General features: G+C 44.9%; 1 protein-coding gene across 3 annotated transcripts in view; it reads right to left on the reverse strand.

The window, feature by feature from the left end:
• The window catches only part of FRMD4B (FERM domain containing 4B), a 240,204-nt gene that overhangs the window by 66,905 nt on the left and 146,182 nt on the right, over nt 1-27,117 (reverse strand). The gene's annotated exons all lie outside the window — the stretch shown is intronic.

Below are 27,117 nucleotides of genomic sequence, written 5' to 3' on the forward strand. Positions count from 1 at the left end.
TAAGTACTCAAGGGAAACTCAAAGAATCAACCTGAGACTACCATTCTGCCAATTAAAAAAAAAATTCTGAGAATACCTTATTTACATAAGACTAGTGAAAAAAAATATTCCCCTCCATTGCTAGTAGGAAATTTTAACCAGGAAGATCACTTTAGAAATCTGCATTCCTTATCCAAATTCATTACTCAGAATAAAGTTTAGAGCAGCACTGTTAACCATAAAACAATTAAAGACTGCCCAAGTATCTCAGAACAGTACAGATGAAGGCACTGCCATGTATTCAAACAATGACACAGGCAAAGGCAAAGAAAATGAACCAGTTAGATACACACGATACACTCAGCTCACAGATACTAAGCAAAGACCCCAAATAACATTTACATCACAATCCCATGTACATAAGGTTCCCAAACAAGTAAATTGAATCTACTATAATCATATATAGGCATTAAAAGTATAAAGCCAAACAAAATATCACAGAGTCAGAGAAACCCTGGGAAAGAAAGAATTTAATGGGAGTGGAGAGAATAAAACACAGTGGGCTAGTGGGGCTAGGATCCTGGCAGCATTCTTCAATGCCTGAGTGTTACTTCCATAACTCTTTTTTAAAACCATATTTACTTGCTTTAAACCTTCTTTGATGCGATGTGGCTCACAGAAAAAGCAGAATCAGTATGGGTTAATGTGAGAGGGTGCAGAAGAGCAAGCCCGTTGGCATTTACAAATGAAAAGCTGCAATTCCGAGGTTAGAATTTACTGCCCAGCCCCCACCACCCCTCTCCCCTCCCCCCCAAACTCATGAAAAAAACAGGGATTAGAAACACAAGCACTCAATCAAGCACTTCATCATGTGCAGAATTTGGACTGAGCAGGATTTCATGTTGAGGGGAGCTGAGTGTTCGCGTATTCATTCATTTACCAAGGGCACCAGGGCTGACAATACTGTTACTATTAGTCTTTCAGGAACAGCAGGAAGCTACAGCTCACCCACAACCAGAGTTTTCAAAACACCTCTAGATCCACTCTCATTTGCTCCCTTGGACCCCCCACAAATGTGCACACTTGGCAGGCTTAGTTCCTGGGTGCCTGCCTGTCCACCCTTGGGAGAAGCCAGCCCAGAAATTTGCCTGGGAGCCTGAGGCCAAGTGAATCTCCGGAGTTTGCAAAGGCAGCGAGGTCTGGCTTTTAGCACAGAAGGCCCCATCCAGTCTGGCAGGCAGTTTGGTTTATGATTCAAGATAGATCTTGAGACCAGAGAAAGGGCCCAAGGGCAGTGCAGCGGGGCACGGGGGAGCCGGAGTAGGAGGTACCGAGCAGCCCCGAGACGTCTCTGCCTTTCACCAGCCAGAACTGCAGTCTCCCTGCCCCACATTCTTGGTGTTAATGGCAATGGAAGTGTGAGTTTAAAGGTGTCTTTGACTGCAGTTGTCAAGTGGGGTCCAGTCCACAGAGAGAGAAAGCTCATAAATCTCTGACCTGCGGCTTTCCTAGCCAAACCAGAGCTGCTGCAAGTTGCTCATTTTCACCATTCCAGCAGGATTCCGATGCCACAACGTGACAGAAGCTTGTGTTTTATCTGATCGCCTGAATCTAGGCTGAACCTTTAAGGATTCCAGATTTCTATGCTGAGAGCTTTCTGGAAGGAAGCGGCCAGGTGACCCGCCATTTAGCTTCTACAACTATCTTTCAGGCAATGATTTCTGTTGGCATTCTTCAAGGCCCCTTTCAGGACAATTGTTTTTCTTTCTTGACCTCAAAAGCCCTGAAGGAATGTGCCAGCCTCACTTGTTTTTCTTTTTTGGAGAAAGCCACATGTTTGGCCAAAGCCAAGTCCCTTTTTGTACAAACTGAAGCACTTGTGCGGAACAGCCTGCCCCCGGCAAATGTGTGCACCTGTTTTTTTGGAGAATTGCAACCTCCTCTACAGTGACAATCAGCCACCTGCCACAGCCAGGCTACTCTACAAGGGAGAGCATGCAAGCGCAAACTGGCTGCTAGCACTTTCCAGAGCAAAGGGATTGGGTTCCTGTGAAAACTGCTACCAGTTGTGCTTGTCATGAGGGTACCCAGACGCTTTTGGGAGAGTTAAAAGCAGAAAGCACTGTAGCACTGTAGCACTATCGTCCCGTTTGTTCATCGATTTGCTCGAGTGGGCACCAGTAACATCTCCATTGTGAGACTTGTTACTGGTTTTGGCATATCAAATACGCCACTGGTAGCTTGCCAGGCTCTGCCTCGTGGAAGGGATACTCTCAGTAGCTTGCCGGGCTCTCCGAGAGGAATGAAGGAATCGAACCCAGGTCGGCCATGTGCAAGGCAAACGCCCTACCTGCTGTGCTGTTGCTCTGGTCCAAAAACAGAAAACAACCCCCAAATCCAAGCCCCTAATTTCCCTTTTCTTCTCAATGCTAAAATTTTTCCTAACCTAGAACCCAAAGCCCAGGTGCCTAAAAATAAATAAAACCAACATATTTAATGTAGTAACTAAAATAAATTAGTTATTTTTTTATTTTACAGAATGGTACCCAGCAAGGAACTAAGCTATTTAAAAAGTAATGTGGGGGGCTGGGTGGGGGCAGAGGGCAGAGTGATAGCACAGCAGGTAGGGTCATTGCTTGCCCTACAAGTGGCCAGCTTGGATTTGACCCCCAGCAACACATATGATCTCCCAAGTCCCTCCAGGAGTGATCCCTGAGCTCAGAGCCGAAAGTAGATTCTGAGCACCAGTGGGTGTGTCCCCAAACAAAAAGACAAAGTGGGGATTGCCTTGCATGTGGCCATCTGGGATTCCCTGCCAGGAGTTATCCCTGAGCACTGCTGGGTGTGTCTCCAAACACAAAGAGCTGGGGTACAGGACAGGAGAGAGAGTACATGGATTAAGGCACTGGCAGTTGCATGTGGCTGACCCAGGTTCAATTTTCAGCATCCTGAATTAGTCCCAGGAGCCTTGCCAGGAGTGATTTTTGAACATAAAGCCAGGAGAAAGTTCTGAGCCTCACTGGGTGTGGTCCAAAACACAAAACAAAAACAATAAACAGTGACATGGATCTGAAGTCCAATTTTTTTCTGCATATAACTTAATAAAAGCCCTACTGGGCCAGAGAGATAGAACAGCAGGTAGGGTGCTTGCCTTGCATGCAGCTGACCTGAGTTTGATCCTGGGCATCCCCTGTTTCCCCACACACCATCAGGAGTGATTTTGAGAGAGCCAGGAGTAACCCCTGAGCATTGCTGGTGTGGCCCAAAAACAAAATAAGTGAATAAAAAAACATTTAAAAAGCCCTATTTCATAAAAATGTAATGTGATTGTAAGAACATTAGAATAAACTCCTGTTTGAACACTCAAGATAAGTTCTGTCAGTTGCCTAAATATCATAAATCAATCTAAAAGATGTGCAAAGGGGACTCAAAGAACATGGCCAAGCTGCTTCAGAGGAGAGCTCTAATACCATTTCTATAACTAAAGATTTAGTGTCACTGGGTACGACATTAATTAGAAACATCTGCTAGTCTTCCAGCATTGCCTTATACAGACCTGGTGATAAGCAACCTCTTTATCTGCACTGGCTAGAAACCAATGTGACCATTGGAGTTTTAAACAAACTGAAGAAATGGGCCATGGTAATAATCATAACAGGTGGCATTTACTTAATGATGATGGTTCAGTGGTGTAACAGGTGCCAGTTTAACACAGCACTTGTACTGGACCCAGTATATAAGGTTGATAGCCTGCAAGAATGTGTCATCATTAATCTTGGTTACATTAATTTCCTCCACTTATCTGCTAACTTTGAATAACACCTCTATGATTAGCAGTTTAAGGTATATTTTCAGTTTACTTAGAGTACTTTTCTACTGGCCCAATTGTATAGCCTTAAATGATGCCTCTAGTTTATTATCTCCTTGCCTTGATGACTTCCATGGGACTGGAGAAATAGTACAGTACTTGGTACAGATAGGGTGTTTGCTTCCCACATAGCCGACCAGAGTTTAATTGCCACATGGTCCCTAGGAGTTAGCCCTGAGCACTGCTGAGTGTAGATACAAAACAAAAACCAAAAAGACAACTTCTCTATATTCCTTGCAAGGGTGATGAGTAGAAGGAAATAATAGCCTCCTGACAAGTAACATTAGCTTTATCTGAGAACTTGCTAAAAATACAAACTCTCTGGGCTGGAGAGACAGTACAGTGGGTATGGTATTTGCCATACATGTGCTGACGCAGGCTTGGTCCCTGGCACCACATATGATCCCCTAAGCCCTGACAGTGATCTCTTAGCACAGAGTAAGGAAAACATACCAAGCACAGCAAGGTGAGACCCCCAAACCAATGATGGTGATAATAATAATGACATACACATTTTCTGGCCCTAACCTCTTTCCTTCCACATATCCAGAAGCTGAAGGAACTGGGCTAGAGTGGCAGAAATCTGTTTAATTAGAGACTTAAGAAAGACTGTAACTGATAATGAATAAAGGTGTCATAAAATACCAGGAAATCTAAAGAGATAGTTACCAACAATTTAGAATAAGAAAGAAGCTCAAGGAGGCTGGGGAGAGACAAGTCAGTTTTGTAAGAGTCTAGACTCAGCATAGAGTGAGCAGAATCATTTGCTACCTCAAAAAAAAAATGCTTCCGGGTCAGGAAGGTGATTCATGGTAAAATGAGAGCTGGGTCCACTCCCCAGCACCCAGAATGCTTCCAGCAACAGCTCCAACTGGCTAGGCAGGAGAGAGCGCCCCAAACCCTTTCTACAGCAGGATTAGACTCTAAGTCTCAGCGTTTCCTTTTCCCAGAAGTGAAAACTGAGATTGAAGAAAAACTAAATCACGTATAAACATTAAAATTTCAATTTTAAGCCAGAAAGGAGCAGATGCGCTTCAAAGCGCTGTGATGGCTTTGTCTCACTATCCTAGGATTCTCCAGACAGGGAATCACGGGGAAGCACATGGGCCGGAAAAAGAAGTTTTCTGTCAGCTTCATAGGGGAGTGGCAGAATTCCTAATTATGGCAACCACTGCTTAATTCACTATTTAATTAAGAGGTTTATTTCTTTGGTGAGGACAGGCAGCATTTAAAAACTAGTTTCATGTCAATTAGCCCAAAGGGGATTAGACCAGGACAGAATAACCAGAGTGAATTGGGTTATCACTCAGTGCTCCTCCTCTCATGAAAAAGATCAGAGGGGCCAGAGGAATTGCAATTTGGGCAGGGTGCTTGCTTTGCACATGGCTGATCCAGGTTTGATCCCCAGCATCCCATATGGTCCCCCAAGCTTCCGCCAGAAGTAAACCCTGAGTACCACTGGTGTGCCCCATAAACAAACAAAAAATCCCCAACATCTGGGGCCAGAGCGATAGTACAATAAGGTGTCTTGCACGTGGCTGACCCAAGTTTTATCCCTAGTGTCCTACATGGTCACGTGAGCACCAACATGAGTAATTCCTGAGTGCAGAGTCAGGAGTAACTTTGAGCATCGCTGGGTGTGACCCCAAAAAAACAAACAAACCAATAATGACCCCCCAAAACAAAACAAAAGGAAGAGCCCACAACTTTAGTTATAATTTACACACACACACACACACACACACACACACACACATATATATATCGTGCTACTTAAACAGACCCTAGCACATAGCAGTCCTGCACACAAGTAACCTGAGTTTGATCCCCAGCACCACAAATAGTCCCCTGATCCCAGCCAGGAGTAATCCCTTAGCTCAGAGACAGGATTAAGCCCTGAGCACTGCTGGGTGTGGCCCCAAACCAAGACAAACAAACAAATATACTATATGTACGTATGTATATTTGTTTATATATATATGGACTAGAGCGATAGCACAGTAGGTAGGGAGTTTGCCTTGGACGTGGCCAACCCAGGTTCGATTCCTCCATCCCTCTCGGAGAGCCCGGCAAGCTACTGAGAGTATCTCACCCGCATGGCAGAGCCTGGCAAGCTACCCGTGGCGTATTCGATATGCCAAAAACAGTAACAAGTCTCAAAATGGAGATGTTACTGGTGTCCTCGAGAGCAAATCCATGAACAACAGGATGAAAGTGCTATAGTGATACACACACACACACACACATATATGTATATATGTATATACACACACACATATATATGTATATATATGTATATATGTATATATATGTGTATATATATATATATATATATATATAAAACCTCTGGGGCTGAAGAAATAGTATAGTGGGTAACGAGCTTGCTTTGCATGTGGCCAACTTGGGTTTGAACCCCAGCATCCAATATGATTTCCCGAGCACTACCAGGAGTATTTCCTGAGTGCAGAGCCAGGCATAACTCCTGATCATTGCCGGTATGGCCCCTAAACCAAAAAATAAATAAATTAAACAAAATAAAATACAGCAAAGAATTAAAATTGCTGCACCACCCAACAGAGACTGTTATGACATAAGGATTCCCGATGCCCAACCTTTTATACTGCTTCAAAGAACTCTCACAGTAAGATGTTTATCCCGGGCAAGTTATTCCTATCATGGGATCATCGATGGGATGAAGAAAGTGGGCGACATGTCATCATCACTTTCTTTCCTAGCAGGCTGGTGACTCCGCAGCACACAAGAGGCCTGTCCAGAAGATCCTGCCGGCACCCAGGCCAGAGCGATGACTCAGGGGCTCTGTGTGCCTTCATGGATAGGCTCATTCCGCTCTAGTCATAGGTTCAAGTCCACTCCTGCCAGGTTGCACGACTGATTAAATAATTAGCTTACAGAAACTGCTCAGAGACTACGCTCATCTCATCACTGATAAAGGAAGGGTCCCTCTCTCTCCACCCTCCTGACCCAATTCCAGCCAGGAAAAGCAAGCTGATTGCATCTGGTCCCACTCCTGAGTTCAGGTGGGGAAATAAAGGGCGCCCGCCCAAGCTGGAAGACTTACCCGTGTCCGGAGCACAGGCTGCAGGAGCCTTAGAGGAGTAAAGGAGTAAAGGCTGGGGAGTATAAATGAAGGGGGTGGGGGTGGGGCTGTAAAGGTGGGATTGGGAAAAGTGGAGAGAGGGAGGTGGAGGAGGAGGAGGAGGAAGGGCTGGAAAAACCAGGCTGGTTGGGCTGGAGGCGGCCCTGATCCTACCCCCTCCCCCAAGGTCACAGGTCTTTCCATTCTTGGAATGTCGTCCCCACCCTGGTTCTCCTCCAGCCAAATCTTATTACAAATCTACTTACACCGGTGTGGGAAGAGAGAGCGAAAAGGACCGTAGAGGTCATTTTTCCATTCCCTGCACAGGAAGCGAGGGATGTACCCTCTTTGGCACCACTCCACTGCTCCCAAGCATGGCACCACCCTGCCACCCTCTTTATCAAGACAAAAAGAAGCGCCCCACCCAGGGTTCAGGTGTGAACAAGCACTTTGAGGCTCTTTAGGTCCCCAGCCCCCTCCCCCGCTCAACAACTGCACAGGCCAGAGAAAGGAAGGAGATGGCTGGGAGGAAGCTGGTCCTAGCACTGGCCTGTGGCTGCCAAGAGCAGCATTTACATAGAGAAACTCATTTACTTCCGACAGCCGCCCAAGACACAGGAGCTGTTTCTTTTTTCTTTTTTCTTTTGGGTCACACCCTGCAAGGCACAGGGGTTACTCCTGGCTCTGCACGCAGGAATTACTCCTGGCAGTGCTCAGGGAACCATATGGGACACTGGGAATCGAACCCGGGTCGGCCACGTGAGGGCAAATGCCCTATCCACTGAGCTACTGCTCCAGTCCCCAGGAGCTATTTCTAATTTATGGAAGGGAAATTCTAATAAGGAAATGGGTTTAGAGGCGTGCCTAACTGCCCACCAGGAGTTGGATGGAGGCTAGTGCAAAGTTTCTGTGTGCTTAGAAATTTATCAAGAGACTAGCAGGCCAGCCTGAAACCTCTGATTAAATAATAAAGTTTGGGGCTGAAGAGACAAGTATAGCAGGTAAAGGTGCTAGCCTTGCATGTGCCTGACCAGGGTACCACAAATGGTACCCTGAACCCTGTCAGGAGTGATCCCTGAGTAGAGACAGGAGAAGCCGGAGCACTGCTGTGTGACTCCCAAGCCATAATAATAATGCACTGCACTGTACTGTCATCTCGTTGTTCATTGATTTGCTCGAGTGGGCACCAGTAACATCTCCATTGTGAGACTTGTTACTGTTTTTGGCATATCAAATACACCACGGGGAGCTTGCCAGGCTCTGCTGTGCGGGCGGGGTACTCTAGGTAGCCCGGGATGAGGAATCGAACCCAGGTCAGCTGGTTGCAAGGCAAACGCCCTACCTGCTGTGCTATGTGAGGGCAATCTGGCTGTGACATCTGTCACCCCATTGATCACCAGGGTTGATTCAGCTGATCTGGCTGGCTAGGTGGGTGTCCCCTTCCTCCCTCACCGCTCCATGTGCGCCCCTCCCCAAACTGCGTGCTCAGTCGAAAAGGACGGCCTTCCCCAAATAGAGACGGAAGGGTCTTCGGTCGAGGGTATACGAGTAGCTGTGCTCCCCTGCCAGAACCTCCAAACAAGCTCTCAGGATCAATAATAATAATGATGATGATGATGATGATGATGTCTAGCATTAGACATTAGTACTTAGTACATTAGGATTTAGTCCCAAGTCTCTAAATTCATCAGAATTTGTGATCTTAGATGAAACTCAGTGAGCCTCAATAGCATTATTAAAACAGGGAGATTTGGGAGGGTGTGGGGGAGATGAAGGGAGTTGGGGACAGTGGCAGAGGGTCAGTGACATTATAGTGGTTGGGGTAGAGTAGAAAAAATATTATTGCAAATATAAAGCAATATTATTGAAACTGTTGTGAAACATGTCTCATTAAAAATAAAAAAATGGGGCTACCATAAGTTGTTTAGAGGGAAGAAATATATTTATTGAATTAATGTAGCCTACTAGAATTGCACACAAAGTCTAAGATTTTAAAAAATTACCCCATCACTCCAAGTAACTAGTTCAGGTAAGAGTTGCCAGAATCAATACTTAGACTTCAAAAATATTATTTGTCATTTATCTGAAATTCAAATTAAATGAGCGCCCTATAATTGTATTGGCTTATCCTGGCAGCCCTATGGATTTATGGTAATAAAACACACAGGAAAATAACTTATAAAATAATGTGCCAAAATCCCAAGTTGCAAGAACTTTGAGGCCTGGTTCCGTAATGGTGGAAGTACAGCCTTAGAACTTGCTTTTCCACCACCATGAACAATCCATGAAAGGCTATGTCAGAAAATCACCTTCCCTTTTCTCTCAGTACCAAAGATACAGGGAAGCACCCCGTGTTCTGGAAAGCACTGGGTACTCTCACCTCAGCCATTACTTCCCTCATCAGAGGATACATTACTCAGTCCATCTGCTTGTCTGAGGAGAACAATCTTCACATTATTTCTTTTAAGTCTAAAGAATGTCTAAGTATAATGAAAATGTGCTGAGAGATTTTTCAAAACATCAAAAGCCAGCTCTCTGAGAATGCCAGTCTTATCTCTGAGTTACTTTAAACTCCTTACGAAGAAAGATGGAATCAATCATAAGAATGATTCAGGCTCGGGCTGGAGCGATAGCACATCGGGTAGGGCATTTGCCTTGCACGCGGCAGACCCGGGTTCAATTCCCAGCACCCCATGTGGTCCCCTGAGCACTGCCAGGAGTAATGCCTGAGTGCATGAACCAGGAATAACCCCTGTGCATTGCCAGGTGTGATCCAAAAAGCAAATAAATAAATAAATAAATAAAAGAATGATTCAGGCTGAGAATCAGGTTAACATAGAAATCCTTAAATATTAAAAAATACAAATGTATAGGGACAGAAAGCAGCATAGGGGTGGCAGGAGCAGGAGGTGTGGGTTGGGATGGGGAGAGGGGAGTGATGTAGATGGCAGAAATTCTGCTTTGTTACGATTCAGACTCCTAGAGGCTAGTTGCACAGTTGTGAGTTGCATTTAACACTAGTGACCCGTGAACTTAAAAATGTTAAGACTGCCGAGGGTGTGACTCAATGGCAGAGTACTTGCCTGGTCTGTGTGCGGTGCTGGGTTCGATCCCCAGATCCAGAGGAAGGAAAGATTTGAAAATGACCAGGTAGATAGTGCAAAGGGTGAGTGTGTATGATTCGCCCCGAGGACGCATCGGTCTGATCTCTGGCACCACCAGGTTCTCTGAATACCTCCAGGAGTGAACCCTGAGTCACTTGCCAGGAGTAGTTCCTGTGTCCTGCCGAGTGTCAGCTCCAAACAAAAAATAAATCAAGATGCTAAATTTATTTATAAAATATATTTTATAAAAATAAAAAAATTGGGGGATCTGTGGCCAATCTTGTGGCAATGCTCAGGACTTACTCCTAGCTCTTTTCTCAGGGGTTATTCCTGCTCAGGGAACCATCTGGGGTGTCGCTCGCAAAGCAAGCACTTTAATTCTTATGCTATCTCTCTGGCCCCATTTTGTTATAATTTTTTTAAAAAATTCTCATGCAATGATTTTAGAAGATTAAGAAAAACACTTAATGCAGTATTTTCCTACCAAAAAATGTGGGTGAGGAAATGCAGTCCTCTCCTGGGACACTTCCTATTAGAAAAGTGAAGCTAATAACGGTTAACGTGAAGCGTCAGAGCGTTATCCCTTCTTCCAGCCAATATGCTATACTCGGTTTTGCCCTGCTCTGATCACACTAAAACTGGATTAACCACATTAGCCATGTGACTAGATCACATGAATAGGTCCGCACTGTCACTCTGTGTGGCTTGAACCAAACCAAAAAGTACTGACATGCATGGCAATAGGGAATGTGGAAGTCAGGCCCTGCAGTGGCGTCCTGCAGCCCTGGCCGTCTCTGGATGGCCTCTGTGCTTGGAGGAGTGGAAGATCACAGGAAGGCTTTCTATCTGATTGAATCCCAAACACAGAGAAGCTTTAGTTTGCTGCTCTCTGAAGAGCCAAGAGACTGTTTTGTCGTGGTACCCAAGTAGCAGCTTTAGTTTTGGGATGGATTCTCACTGTGGAATTACTTAGAGTTTAAAGCTACATTATTATCATCATCATCATCATCATCATCATCATCATCATCATCATCATCATCATCATCATCATCATCATCACTGGGGCATCATCATCATCATCATCATCATCATCATCATCATCACTGGGGCCCCTCAGAAGGGTGTGGGTTGAGTTTCCCTCCCCGTCCCGAGTACAGCCCCAGGAGCTGAAGACCTCTGGATCCCAGCCACAGCCATGCTTAAGGCCCCTCTCCACACACTCGAACGAGCCTCACACAGGAAGGAACCGGCAGAGGAACCCAGGTATGTGGGACCCAGGGCTGAGATCTACAAGACTGATTGGATGAGGACTGGGCCACCTCCACCAGATCTCCCTTTCTCCAGTAGCTAGGTAGTTACACACACAAACTGCCCCTGGTACTGTGTAATTCCACCAATGGCCAAGATCCAGAGACTATAAAACAAAGCTCCTGGAAGTATGTGGCCGCATTTGCAGCCTCTCGACCTTTTATTGTCTATTTCTCCCTCTTGGAGAACCCAGCAAGCTACTGAGGGTATCCTGCCCACACGGCAGAGCCTGGCAAGCTCCCCATGGCATATTCGATATGCCAAAAACAGTAACAATGACGGGTCTCATTCCCCTGACCCTGAAAGAACCTCCAATTCGGCACCGTTGGGAAGGATGAGTAAAGAGAGGCTGCTAAAATCTTGGGCTAGGACAAATGGAGACATTACTGGCGCCTGCTTTAAGTGAACAATGGGATGGCAGTGATAAAGTGATACAGTGATTATTATTATTACAATTTTTTGTTTTGTTTGTTTGGGCCACAATGGGTAGTACTCAGGGATTACTCCTGGCGCTGCACTCAGGCATCACTCTGGTGATGTTCAGGGGACCAAATTGGATGTTGGGGATTGACCTAGGTCAGCTGTCCAGGTCAGCTGTGGGCAAGGCAAGAGCCCTACCCACTCATTGTATCATGGCTCTGGTGTTAAAGCTATAATATTAAGGTGAACTTGGAAAGTCTCCCTCCCACCCCCACCCCCTTTAGTGTTGCTTAATTGTTTTCAGGTATTTAAGCTGTAATGTGCAAAGTATTTTTGAAATGCAAAATACTTAAGCTGTGAAAAGCAAAGGCCTTGACTCCCAGCCCAGTTCTGCATACCTTTAACTGGTGTGTAAATCTTAGTTTTCCTTAAGTGGAGATGAAAGTTTCTTCCTTACTGGATTCCAAATGAGATCATAGTTAGCTTTGTGAACTGCTAAGAATTATCAGAATAAACAAAGGTGCTTTTCCTGATTCAAACACATGCACAATCTATTTTCCAAAAAGCAGAGTAAAATAACTTATGGTTTTGGAAGACTTGCATACTGGGCTCTGAACTAAGCATGGGTTACTTTATGTAGTCTGCAAATTCTTTTTTCACAGTTAATATATATTTATCCCCCTTTTACAGATGAAAAACTGAGACTTAATGAAGGTGATGAGACTTCGGGCTGGACGATAGCACAGCATGTAGGGTGTTTGCCTTGAGTGCAGCCGACCCGGGTTCAATTCCCAGCATCCCATACGGTCCCCTGAGCACCGCCAGGGGTAGTTCCTGAGTGCATGAGCCAGGAGTAACCCCTGTGCATCGCCGGGTGTGACCCAGAAAAAAAAAAAAAACAACACAAAGGTGATGAGACTTGCTAACTAAAATAACTCCTTAGGAGTAAATTAGAAAAGGAGGAGCCTTAGGAAAGAGGAGAAAGTACGGTGGGCAGCTGAGTATGGCCAGGATTGATCCCCTGAGTACAGAACCAGGAGTAAACCTTGAGGATCACTGGTGTGATGAAAATAAATAAATACAGACAGGAAAGGAACCCGTTGTGAACCCAGGATCTGAGCTAGTGCAGAAGCATCGGTGCTTCCAACAAGCTGTGCAGAATAGGCTGGCATGTGTGGCCAGTGGTTCTCCAAAGTCCCTCTGCATATGGCTACCAACCCAGCCAGGAGATACCTTTCAGTATCTCTTGGGTCCACTTTGGAGAAAACACCAAGGGGTATAAAGTGTTAGTTCAAAGATGAGAATTTGGGCTGGAGCGATAGCACAGCGGGTAGGGCGTTTGCCTTGCACGCAGCTGGCCCGGGTTCGATTCCCAGCAACCCATATGGTCCCCCAAGCAATGCCAAGAGTAATTCCTGAGTGCAGAGCCAGGAGTAACCTCTGTGCGTCGCCAGGTGTGACCCAAAAAGCAAAAAACAAAAAACAAAACCCAAAAAAAACAGAGACGAGAATTCAGATCAAATATGTGGAAGCAGTTCAAAAAGGGATGGAGACTCTGACATACACGTGATGAAAAGAAGAGTCAGTGGCACCACCAGGAAGCATACCCTCTGATGAGCACATGCATGAGCACCCCACCAGCAGTATAACTTGTGAGTCTCAAAGAAAAGAATGTCCCCAGGCAAGCCTGTGTGACAGCACCACAGATAAAGGAGTGTAAACCTCAATGAGCATTGAGAGACTTGACCACCAAGTAAAGGATGTTTGGAGGACCCACTCAGGATGGGAGATGAGTGCTGAAAGTGGACTACAGACCGAACATGATGGCCATTCAATACTTGCAGACCACAACACCCTAAAGGAGAGAGTAAAAGGGAATGTGCCTGCCACCGAGTGGGGGGAGGGGGAGAATGGGGAAGGGAGGGATTCTGGGAACTTTGGTGGTGGAGAACGGACACTGGTGGAGGGATGGGTACTCAATCATTGTATGACTAAACACAAGCATGAAAGTTTGTAAGTCTATAACTGTACCTCATGGTGATTCATGAAAAAATAAATAAAATAAGTAAATGAGCACTGAGCATGAGCAAGCACCATAACCTGATGTGCGGCCCATGGAGAGTATCACAACCAGGAGATTCCATCATCCAACATCATAACAACAGGAGAAAAAAACAAACAAACAAACAAACAAACAAAAAACCCAAACCCCAGCAACACTGAAGGGATGGTAAGGGGGATAAGGAAGGAATAAAAGGATAAAATTTATTTTAAAAAATTCTGACAGACACTCATAAATCAATCATGGAAGAGAGCAACAAGCTGCAGAGATGCTTGCAGACCCCATGCCAGGCTGAGTCTCATCCCAGCCACCCCGGAGCAGGGGCAGGTGTGCCCACTACCCACCCCAACAGAGCACAGACAGCCGAAAATCTTCAGAACTCAATCACCACCATGCTCACAGCCAATCTCCACGTGCTTGGGAGGAGCCGCACGTAGGATAAGGAATCTGCTGAAAAGCCCAGGTATGCGGGATTTATGACTGAAATCTCCAGGATCACGCAGTGCCAGGAATGGGTGATCTCCCCCACTTCCCTGTTCTTCTGGTAGCCTGTGAATCATGGCCACAATCTGCCTCTGGTGCCATGTAAGCTCATTAAAGGCTGTTATTCAGAGTCCACAAATAAATTTGGGAAGAAAGCAACAAACTCCACAGATACTTCCAGACACCAAAGTCACCATCCAGTTAAAAATTTAACTCCAACTGTATCTATCAGCCTATTTAAAATTTTAGAACTCCCTGAGCACAGCATTTGCGGCCATGTGACATCTCATACTCCATGCCACTGATGTGTCTAGAGTAGCACACTACATTTGATTGGGTGTAAAGTAGAAGACAATTGATCTTGATTAAATATATATATATATATATATATATATATACATCACCATCATCATCATTCCGTTGATTGTTGATTTTCTCAGTAATGTCTCCATTCATCCTAGCCCTGAGATTTTAGAAGCCTCTCTTTACTTGTTCTTCCCAACAATGCCGCATTAGAGGCTCTTTCAGGGTCAGGGGAATGAGACCCATCATTGTTACTGGTTTTAGCATATGAATACGCCATGGGGAGCTTGCCAGGCTCTACCACGTGGGCAGAATACTCTCGGTAGCTTGCCAGGTTCTAAGAGGGAGAACTAGGCTATAAGATATCTGCGAGCTTCCGGGAGCTTTGTTTTATAGTCTCTGCATTTTGGCCGTTGATGGGATTACACGGCAGTTTCTGGGTGTGACCGCCTAGCTACTGGAAAATAGGGGATCTGGGTAAAAGAGGCCCAGTCCCGATCCAAGCAGGCTTGTAGATCTCAGCCCCAGGTCCCGCACACCTGGGTTGCTCTGCCGGTTCCTTCATATGTGAGGCTCGTCCGAATGTGTGGAGAGGGGCCTTGAGCATGGCTGTGGCTGGGTTCCGGATGTCTTTGACTACAGAGGCTCTTCTTGGGGTGGGGAGGGAAACTCAACCCACCGGCTCTGAGGGGCCCCAGTGAAGACAGTGAGACATGGGGGCAAGAGATTATGTATCACTCTCTTCCGGGAGCTTGGTTTTATAGTCTCTGGATGTTGGCTATTGATGGGATTACATGGCGCTGGGGGCAGTTTCTGGGTGTGACCACCTAGCTACTGGAAAGTAGGGGATCTGGGCGGAAAAGGCCCAGTCCCGATCCGAGCAGGCTTGGAGATCTCAGCCCTGGGTCCCACACACTAGCACACAAAGGCTCAACCTGTAACAACATGTTAGTAATCTGTATCACTGTTATCACTGTATCACTGAATCACTGTCATCCCGTTGGTCATCGATTTGCTCAAGCAGGCACCAGTAATGTCTCCAGTGTGAAACTTCTTGTTACTGTTTTTAGCATATAGAATACACCACAGGTAGCTTGCCAGGCTCTGCTGTGTGGGCGGGATACTCTTGGTAGCTTTCCGGGCTCTCTGAGAGGGATGGAGAAATTAAACCTGGGTCGGCCGCATGCAAGGTAAAACACCCTACCAGCTGTGCTATCTATCTTATACAATGACTTAATGTCTCCAGGGGTGAGATACAACAATATTCACACACTTTCCTCTAAGGAAAGTTTTTTGGATCATTTTTAGCAAATTATTCATAACAAGCAATACAAAATAAATTATTTAGGTCTGTCTCTGGGGCAGATTTGGGTAGTGATGGGAAAATTTGAAATAATGGTGGTGGGAAGGTGTAATGGTGTTGAGATTGATGTTGGAATATTGAATATGATAAATTATTATGAACAACTTTATTAAAAAAAAAAACACCTCTGCCAGGCTGGAGTATAGTAGGCAAGATGCCTGCCTTGCAAAGGGCAAACTTGGATCAATCCCCAGTACCTTATATGGTTTCCTGAGCTCCACCAGAAGTGGTCCCTGAGCATAAAGCCAGGAGTGAGCTCTGAACACAGCTGGGTATGGCCCCCCACCAAAACCAATTTTTTCAAAAAATTCGGACAGGGGGACTGAAATGATAGCACAGCAGGTGGGGCACTTGTCTTGCAAGCACCTGACCTGGGTTCTATCCCCAGCTACTTAATTTAAGCTGCCAGGAGTGATCCTGGAGTACAGATCCAGGATTTATGCCCTGAGCACTGCCAGGTGTGGCCCCCAAACGAAAAACAATTCTGACAAAAACACTGTATTTCACTGTTGATAAATGAAAAGTCACTGAGGTACAAAGAAGGAACAATCCTCGCTGTACTGAAACAACTATTCATCATGAGAACAATAATAACAGCACGTTTTTTTCCTGCCCCTACCATTCACCAGGCAGTGTGCAAAAGGCCATTAGCAGGCATTATATCCATGCCTGTGTGAGAACTCTGTCAGGTTGGACTCATAATTATCTTCATTTGACTGGAGAGATAGTATAGCTGGTAAGGTGCTTACCTTGCGGGTGGCCAGCCTGGGTTCGACCCACAGTATCCCTGTGGTTGTCTGAGCACCACCAGGAATTATTCCTGAGTGCAGAGCCAGGGAATAACCCTCAAGCATCACCAGGTGTGCTCCTTTCCACCCCCCCCCCAAAAAAAAAATTATCTTCATTTACATCTGAGAAAAATGAGGTTGGAGATGTTCAGTGATTTAACTAAGATGTTCCTTAGGGAGAGGTGGAATCTGGCTTTGCCTAACTTCAGGTTTCTCTCTAATACAGTTTCCATGGTGGGTGCAGGGGAATCCTCAAAAGTTGGTATGTTATTCTATTTAATTCTTTTTGACATGTTATTCTTTTCTGGAAGTGTAGGGCATATCCAGTGATGCTCAAGGGTTTCTCCCTGGCTCTGCATTCAGGAATCATTCTTGGTGGTGCTTGAGGTACCATATAGGATGCCAAGAATGAACCTGTGTCAGCCACATGCAAGGCACACATCCTAGCTGGTCTATTATCTCCCTGTTCCCACTTACAGCAATATTTTTAAAGTACTGTTTTGTTTTGTTTTTTTTTAAAAAAAGGGTTTTTTTTTTTTGTTTTTTTGGTTTTTTTTCTTTTTGGGTCACACCTGGCGATGCACAGGGGTCACTCCTGGCTCTGCACTCAGGAATCACCCCTGGCAGTGCTCAGGGGACCATATTGGATGCTGGGATTCAAACCCGGGTCGGCCGCGTGCAAGGCAAACGCCCTACCCGCTGTGCTATCGCTCCAGCCCTAAAAAAAAAAAAGTTTGATTCTCTTCCTTCCTTCCTTCCTTCCTTCCTTCCTTCCTTCCTTCCTTCCTTCCTTTCTTTCTTTCTTTCTTTCTTTCTTTCTTTCTTTCTTTCTTTCTTTCTTTCTTTCTTTCTTTCTTTCTTTCTTTCTTTCTTTATTCTTGCTTATTTTTTGGGAGGTCCATACCCAGTGATGCTCAGGGCTTACTCCTGGCTTTGCTCTTAGGAATTACTCCTGGGGGTGCTTGGGTGACCATATGGAATGCTGGGGATTGAACCCAGGTCGGCTGCATGCAAGGCAAACGCCCTACTCGCTGTGCTATCACTCTGGCCCCCTAATGTACTAATTTTGTACTTATCAAAACAAGTATCTTGAAGTACTAATTTTGATAGGTAATATCTAATGATTTAGAACAAGGGTCTGCTATCCATTTTACATTCCTATGCTCTCAACACCATCTAGTGGGTGGTAGATTATAATTAAGCTCCTTACCTGCTGTACTATCTCGCTGACCTCCCCGGAGTGTTATTCTCTTATGAACATTTTATAATGCATACAATGTTAGTATTGTGTTACATGTATGTAACTGCATAAATGGGTACATAAAAAATAAACATTTGCTGAGGACAAATGGCTCTATAGGAACAAAAAATAGCAATCCCTGCTTTACATAATTAATTTACGGACCAGTTATTTTATATGTTGTGTGTATACATGTATGTGTATTTATATATGTATGTAACAAGATTGAATATATTGTTGTATACACTTGTTTTTCTTTTTTTGTTTTTTGGCCTATGGATCACACTCAGTAATGCTTGGGGGCTACCCCTAGTGGCCTCTGAAGAATCCAGTACTGCTGTGAATAAAATGTGGGACTCCCATGTGCAAAGCATGTACTCAGCCCTTGGTACTAACTCCCTGGCATTAATTAGTACCAAAACTGCTTTAAAAAATGGGTGCATAGGGGGCTGGAGTGATAGCATAGCGGGTAGGGCGTTTGCCTTGCACTCGGCCGACCCGGGTTCAAATCCCAGCATCCCATATGGTCCCCTGAGCACCGCCAGGAGTAATTCCTGAGTGCAGAGCCAGGAGTGACCCCTGTGCATCGCCAGGTGTGACCCAAAAACCAAAAAAAAAATGGGTGCATATATGCATTTGTTCTTTTCACTTTATATATTATATAAGCAATGCCAAAAGTGGTCTATGAGCTCTGACTCCTGGAAATACTTGGGAAATGGTATGTGGAGCTGAGGATGGAACTGGGATTAGATAAATGCAAAACGAGAGCCTTAATCCCTCTACTATACCTTGGGCCTTGGTAATCATGTTTTGTGTCAACAAAAATTCACCTACAGCAATTTTTTGTTTGTTTTTGAGCCACACTTGGTGGTGTATAGCTTACTCCTGGCTCTGTGCTCAGGGAATGTGTCCTGGTAGGGTTTGGTGGAACAGGGGGGGTGCCACGGGTTGAAGCTAGGTTGGCCACATTCAAGACAAGAGCCCTCACTGGTGCATTATCTCCCTGGCCCTATTTATAATAACATTTGTAATGTACTAGTCTCCTTAAGTACTAATTTTGTTTGTTTGTTTGTTTGTTTCTTTTTGGGTCAGACCCGGTGATGCACAGGGGTTACTCCTGGCTCATGAACTCAGGAATTGCTCCTGGCGGTGCTCGGGGGACCATATGGGATGCTGGGAATGGAACCTGGGTCTGCCACATGCAAGGCAAATGCCCTCCCGCTGTGCTATAGTTTCATAAAATATTTTGTAATGATTGTACTACAGTGTGATTATACTTAACACCACTGAGCTGAACACTTAAAAATAGTTGAGGAGGCTAAAAATACAAAAACCTAAAGAGAAGCATATCTCGCAATAACAGAACTTAGTAGGAGGTGGAAGCAAACTCTCAAGTACGGATTCTCCATTCGAAGTGCCTTATCTTATTTGATCCCTAGAGCAAATCTCTTAAGGATAAGGGACCTTTGGTTCAGAGGGTTTGAACTTGGCTCAAGGTCTCAGCAGAAGCCCAATGTTGAGTGCTCATTTCAAACGCATGCCCGCCTGTCTGAATCCACAGCCCAATTCCTCAGAGTCGCCTATGAAAAATGTAGAATGACAATGGCTCAGCAATAAAAGGAAGCTGGGAAGCCCAGTTTACACCTATCCTTGGTTGGTTTGGTGCCTCACACACCGTAGGAGTTTAATCTCCAAGAACAAAGGGATTGAGCAATGACAAAAAGGCAAGGTATTCCAAGGGCACTGATGATCAGTGCTCACTTCCTGTTTTCTCACCAGTAGACTATCACTCCAAGTGACTAATATTAGACTCAGGGCTATGCCACTGATAACAGCGGTTCCCACATAGAGTACACGGTCTGCTGGCTTCTCTCAGAGATGGCAGGGATCCTGGAGGCCTCTTCTATGTAGGCTAAAAATATAGTAAATCTGGGAGGGGAGACCTGTGGACTGTAAGTGTGGCCTTGTCTACCTCAACTCTCTTGGGTCTGTCATTCCACAGATCATTTGAAGGTTCAAATATGTGCTCTGAGTATCTCTAACATTTTTCACTTAGACCAGATGAAAAAGTATCCAGTAAATGAGAGAGCTGATTCTTTCTAAATTCAGGCTCTTCAGAAAAAGCAGGTTTTGAACTTAATATTTACCCTGCTTAAGAGTTAACGGAACTGGGGCTGGAGCCATAGCACAGCGGGTAGGGCATTTGCCTTGCACGAGGCCAACCTGGGTTCAATCCCCGGCATCCCATATGGTCTCCCCGGCACCGCCAGAAGTAATTCCTGAGTGCATGAGCCAGGAATAACCCCTGTGCATCACCGGGTGTGACCCAAAAAGCAAAAAAAAAATAAAAAAATAAAAAAGAGTTAACGGAACTAGGGCCAGAGAGATAGTACAGCCAGTGGGGTGCTGGCTTTGTACACGGTTGACCGACATCCCCAACCCGCTATACAGTCCCCAAACCCCACCAGTAGTGATCCCTGAATGCACAACCTGGAGTAAACCCTGAGCACTGTCGGGTACAGCCCCAAACTAACAAACACTGAAAAGAGTGAATGGAATTAAAACCAAAGGCAGTAATGAATTGTCAGGGAGTTGAAAGAACAAACCTTTGCAATGCTTCCCTGTTAAGGACATTTTAATATTGGCCTTTCACTAAACAAATGAGCCTACACTTTACAAAGTGGAGGCCACAGAACACTATTTTGACAAGATGCTCATACATCAGGGTCAAATGAGTGTGAGAAAAACTGTTTATGAGTCTTTTCTGGAAGATCTGCCCATACATGAGCACACTAAAAACTTGAACTTTGTTAAATTTTTAACCAGGTTTGCCCACATCTATTTGTTCTGTATTTATTATTACTTAAAAAAATTAAATATAACTCTTAACATCTGGCCTTGTCAATGGGAAACATTAAACCATGATAAGGTGGTCACACACAGCCATACGACATGTCTGAATTTAACTTGTAACATGGATTTATTATAACAATCTCATAGGCTAGAGATGACAATAAACTAATTAATACTTGCAAAGCATGTCAAACATATAGAAGTGTTTATAAATCATTTAAAAATACAATTTTAAAATCATTTAAAAATACTGCTGGAGCAGTAGTACGGAGGAGAGTGTGTTTGCCATGTACACAACTAGCCAGGGTTCAATCCCTGGCACCATTGCTGGAGCAATAGCACAGCGGGTAGGGCGTTTGCCTTGTATACGGCTGACCCGGGTTCGATTCCCAGCATCCCATATGTTCCCCTGAGCACCGCCAAGGAGTGATTCCTGAGTGCAGAGCCAAGAGTCAGCCCTGAGCATTGTCGGGTGTGACCAAAAAAGAAAAACAAAAAACAAAAAACAAAAAACAAGAAACAATATCCGGCACCACATATGGTCCCCGAGCCCCACCAGGAGTGATTCTCTGAGCACAGAACCAGAAATAACCCCTGAACACTGCTGGTTGTGGCTCCCAAACAAAAAAAACAAACAAACTCCTTCCCCCAAAATAAAAAAAATGAAACAATATTGGTTGAGAGTTCAATGGACAGAGCACAGGTACCACATGCAAGAGACTTAGTGCCCAGCATGATACAGTCCCCCAAGCCTCGCCCAGAACAGCTCCCAGCATGGCTGGGCGGTGACCCCAAAACCAACAACAAAACACAAAACAACAGTAATGCCCCAAAAGGATATACCAAAAGTACAGGTCTGTTTCTTTAAGTCAAGCCGTAAAACAAAGTTTTCATTGCATTCATTGCTCAGCAGAAAAGATAAGTTACTTTCTACAGTTTCTCACAAAAGCATCTGCTGATTCATCTAAGCGTGGCCTGAAATAAGGCAGAAGGCTCAGTTTCTGTTAAGTCAGCCTTCTAATTCTGCCAGCATGGAGGTACTTGAACGAGTCGTTCGAGCTTGTGTTGGAATACAAAAAACGAAGACTCCTGATAGCATGAAAAGCAGGAGTACTCCCATTTTGCTGCCCTCTAGTCATGTGAATTCTAGTCTGTCAGCTAATCACTCCAGAGCTCAGTTTCCCCATCTGTAAAATGAGGATGGACATCAATGGTAGCCTACAGTCATCAGGTTTATATGAAGGATAAACATATTACTAACAGTAACAATTACAATGCCACATAAATTACCTACGGCTACACAGCAAGTAGTTGAGCGGGGATCTGAATCCAAGCAGTAAAATCCCAGAGCTTTTTTATTCATTGTGACCTGCCAACTGATGTGAGTAGTACTCAGCACAGCACCAGGTCCATGGGAATTACTATTTTTATTACTGTATCTGATCTAAAGAGCCTGAAAATAGACTTTTGTTTTAGGGCTTGAGGGGCTGGCAAGGTTTAAGAATGAGGGGGAGAAGCTCTTGAAAGTCTTTGATGTTTTCTCCTCCGTCATTAACTGTTCTCAGGACAGCCAGAGAGGTTCCGTTCCCATGGGAAACAGCTGTGCTTTGTAGCCCAGCTGTGAGCTGTGAATGGTCCCGTCCATTTGAGCTGGGGGACAATATATGCTCATTCTGACCCAGCACCAAATTGTCAATTGTCATCATTCACTTTTTCTTACAAGCAAAAGCTTCTCAATTGCACAGTTACTTGGTAAATTTCTGCCTTTTAGGATTTTAAAAGCAAAACAAGGACCAACATTCCACTTTCAGAAATTCTCTGGCCACATTTGTCTGGGTTCTGTTACCCAAGCAGCTTGTTATCTTTGCAGCTTAACGGCTAAGTTGGAAATCCAAACTGTCAACTATTTAAGGAAAATAGGAGTCCCCATCCACTACTTTAATTAACTTCCAGAAAGCAAGGTTTCCTCCCAGTTAAGATAATGTTAACTTAAAATACTCTGAAGGAAACAGGGCAGGAAGCAAATAAGACAGGGATGATTGTTGCTTTCTATGTTTTTTGTATGGAGAAGAATTTGAATAAAATGTGATGAAGGCAAAATAGAAGAGGGGATGTAGAGGAAAGAGAGGGGAAGGATATGAAGAAACACGAATAGTAGAACAGGAGAGATGAAATGCATAAGACTGATTAAACAGAGCCTTTAATACCAGGTTAGTGTTGGGAGGTGGAATGAGAAACTAAGATTTTTTGGAGGAAGTCAGCAATAATGATTGAACCTACATCTTAGGAGGATACCTGAGGCTATCTTCCTGCAGGTGATAGTGTGCAATGAACTCAGAATACATCTGGTGATTGACTGGGAAATAGATCTCTCTGGTTGTTGCTGGTGTTGTTTGTTTTACTTTGTGTGTGGAGAGAGAAACCTGGCAGTCCTCAGGGTCTATTTCTGGCTCTGTGCTCAGGGGTCACTCCTAGTGAAGGTTGGGTGGTTCTATGTTGTGGTACCAGGAATTGAATCAGGGGTCTCCGCAGGCAGTGAAATAGTTTCTTTGAATCTACCTTCCCCATATACTAATTTGTTAAAGGACCGTAAAAATTAAATTGTGGCAGGAATTGACTGGAAGCAGGCACAGACTTTTTAAGGAATAAAACTCAAATCACACACACACACACAGACATACACACACACACACACAGACATACACACACACACACACACACACACACACACACACACACACTTTACAATCAGATTCAGTGGGAGGATGCTGGGAATCGAACCCAGGTTGGCCGAGTGCAAGGCAAACGCCTTACCCGCTGTGCTCCAGCCCCTCAAGACAGAAATCTTGATGCCATTCAATAGCAGGAAGACCAGAAGAGAAACTGGGCGGGTGTGCTGCTGAGTGGGGAGCTTGAACAGAACCAAGGACAGGAGTCGAGAGTGCAGCAGGTAGGATATCTGCCTGGAAAGTGGCCAACCCAGGTTTGAATTCCCAGCACCTAATCTGATCCCCGCCCCCAGCCCGCCAGCGATAATTCCTGAGTGCAAAGGCAGAAGTTCCAGCACCGTGGGGTTTGGCCCCCAAACAAAAAACAAACAAAAGAACAGCACGGAGGCTGCCCTTGCTAGAAAGATTCCTTAAAGGAATCTTTAAGGATGTGTCTGCATCCTTAGCGCCTAGAGGAATTCAGAAACATTTCAGGCATTCAGTCAATATTATTAGGTAAGGATTTTGAATTTTGAATAATTTTTAACTTGGTGGTAAGAAAATGCACACATTTTGTCATAGCATTTTGCACTGACTCCTTGAAAGAGTTCTCTTTGTATGTTCCCTCTTGAGAAACAAACAAAAAAGAAACTTTTTAATGGGGGGCGCAGGGGCGTGGTTTAAAGCCACATGCAGCAGTGCTCAGGGAGTACTCCTGGCTCTGTATTCAGGGGTTACTCCTAGCAGTGCTCAGAGTCCTGGGCAGTCCGGGGCATTGAATCTGGGTTGGTAGTGCACAAAAAACTTAATCTCTGTACTATTATTTTGGGCAGGAATCTCTCTCTCCATTCTCTCCTTTTCTTTTTGCTTTGGGGTCACATCTGACAGTGCCCAGGACTTACTCCTGGCTCTGCACTCAGGATTTACTCTTGGCTGGCATGCGGGACCATAAGGGATGCCAGTGATTCAACCGGGGTTGGCCATGCGCAAGGCAAAAGCCCTACCAGCTGTACTCTCTGTAGCCTTCTGGCAGGAATCTCTAAAAATGGCATCTCTGGGATGGAGAGATACTACAGTGTTTAAGATGCTTGCCTTGCATGCAGCCAACCTGGCTTCAGTCCCCAGAACCATATATGGTCCATGGAGCCTCACTAGGAATGATCCCTGAGCACTGAGGCAAGAGTCAACCCTGAGCACAGCAACTGATTTGCATAAAGAAATGTAAAATTACAAAGTCCCGTTTCATCACTCTTTTCCGTAAAACCACCCTGCAAAGTTGTCATTTCTAACAATTCCAGTTTACAGATGAGAAAACCAAGTTCCAGAAGGACTCAATCAGGGTTCCATTGCTAGCTTTTTTTGCTTGTTGTTTTCTTGGAGGGGTGAGTTTGGGTTTGGGGGCCTCACTCAGCTCTGTGCTTGGGGTTTGCTCCTGTCAATGCTCAGGGGACCTGAGCATTGGTGTCTGGGATAAAACACACGTTGGCCACATGCATGGCAAGTGTCTTACTGTACTCTATTTCTAGTCACTATTACGTTGCTAGCTTTAGATTCCTGTGCGAAACTCATTCTACTACTTCTCAGCCTGCAACAGACACTCAGATGTGCCCTCCATTCCTTCAGTCTGCCAATCCTGCCAGAAGCCAGCAAAAATTAAGGAATGCTCAGGAAAAGTTAAGGGAAAGGGATGGTTTACATCAAGCCAAACCTGCCAATCTTGAAGTCTTTGCAAAAGAGACCTTGGATGATGATAATGAAAATGAGGGTAATAATGACACTATGATAATTAATAATAATAGCCAGAGTGCTGGGAGAGCTTGCTAAATGCCAGATACTGCCCTGGGCAATGTTTACATCTATTTACTCTCTCACCAGCCCCACGGAGTAAGTGCCTTTGTCCTGATGGGGAAATGAGGCTCAGAGGATTCCTCACAGGCTGGATGGGAGAAAGCAGAGGAGGCGGGTGAGGAGTTCAGGACTGCGAGCAGTGCAGTGGGCCCTGAAGCCCTGGCATATAAATCAACTTTAGACTATTCCCCTCCCCCAGGCATAAGATGGCATTCCTGGAATATCTGATCTTCCTAGGAAAAGGCTCCTTCAGGAAAAACAGCAGCCCTGGGGGTGAGGTGTGTGTGTGTGTGGGGGGGGGGGGGGGCGGTGGTTAACATCTAGAAACTAATCTATCCGCTTTTATCCCCCAACAATGCCTTTTCATGAAAACAAACAAGAACAAAAAGAGAGGCTGGAGAGAGAGCACAAAGGGTTAAAGAACTTGCTGTTCAATCCCTGCCACTGTGAATGGTCCCCTGAGCACAGAGCCACGTGTAGCCCCTGAGCACTATCAGATGAGGCTCCGACCCCTCAAAATTAAAATTTTGTCATAACCCCCCCCACACACACAAATGCAGTGTTTTGCTTGGTTTGTTCAAAGCGTATTTCCTTAAAAAAAAGAAAAGAAAAGAACTGGGGGGTAGGCTGGAAAGATACTACAGCAGCTAAGGTTCTGTCTAACACGCAGCCCACCTGGGCTTGATTCCTGGCACTGCATAGGGTCCCCTGAGCACTGCCAGGAGGTATGTCTGAGCACAAAGCCAGGAGTAAGCCTTGAGCACTGCTGTGTGTGGCCCAAATATTTAAAAAATCTATATACAGCACTGGGGATATAGCTCAGTGGTACTGTGCTTGCCAGGAAAAAAAACCATTAAAAATTCTATATATTAAGAAATATATATATGGACTAGAGCAATAGCACAGCAGGTAGGGCGTTTTCCTTGCACGCAGCTGACCAGGGTTCGATTCCTCTGTCCGTCTCAGAGAGCCCAGCAAGCTACCGAGAGCATCCTGCCCGAACGGCAGAGCCTGGCAAGCTATCTGTGGTGTAGTCGATATGCCAAAAACAGTAACAAGTCTCACAATGGAGACATTACTGGTGCCCGCTCGAGCAAATCGATGAACAATGGGACAGCAGTGCGACAGACAGTGCTATATATTAAGAAAAACAATAATGAAGGGAATAAGAGAGTCTGGTGAATATATTACAGTGGGTTTAATGAAATGCTCTTTCTACCAAACAGAATGAGCAAATTAGGTGAATGCTCAGTTTCCCAAGTCAACCATCATTCACTGGCGCTGTTTTCAAGCCCAAACACTATTTAGAGACAGGGCGGGGAATGAGCATTAGCTGATCTGTAAATAATCTATGGAGAAAGTTTACCTGAAGTGGAACATTAACATAGGAGAGGCAAAGTTTTCAACGGTTCACTGGGCTGTGATCTGTTTCTAACTGGAGAGTTTGCCTCCATCTTTAACAGTTTGTACTTCTCCAACTACTGCGTGAAAAGGACAGAACGGAGCAGGTAGAGGGAGAAATCAAATAGAAACTCTCCTCTGAAGATGTGACCAGCTAGGCAATTAGCAGCAGTATCTGGGTGGCGACAATACAACTGTTAGGTCAAGTGTATGGAGGGTGAGGCCCCTCCGGGGCAGCTGCAAAAAAATAACCCTATTAATCCCTTAAGGAAGCAGCTGATGGACTTAATCT

This window comes from Sorex araneus, chromosome 4 (assembly GCF_027595985.1).
Source record: "Sorex araneus isolate mSorAra2 chromosome 4, mSorAra2.pri, whole genome shotgun sequence".
In the NCBI taxonomy this organism is placed as follows: domain Eukaryota; kingdom Metazoa; phylum Chordata; class Mammalia; order Eulipotyphla; family Soricidae; genus Sorex; species Sorex araneus.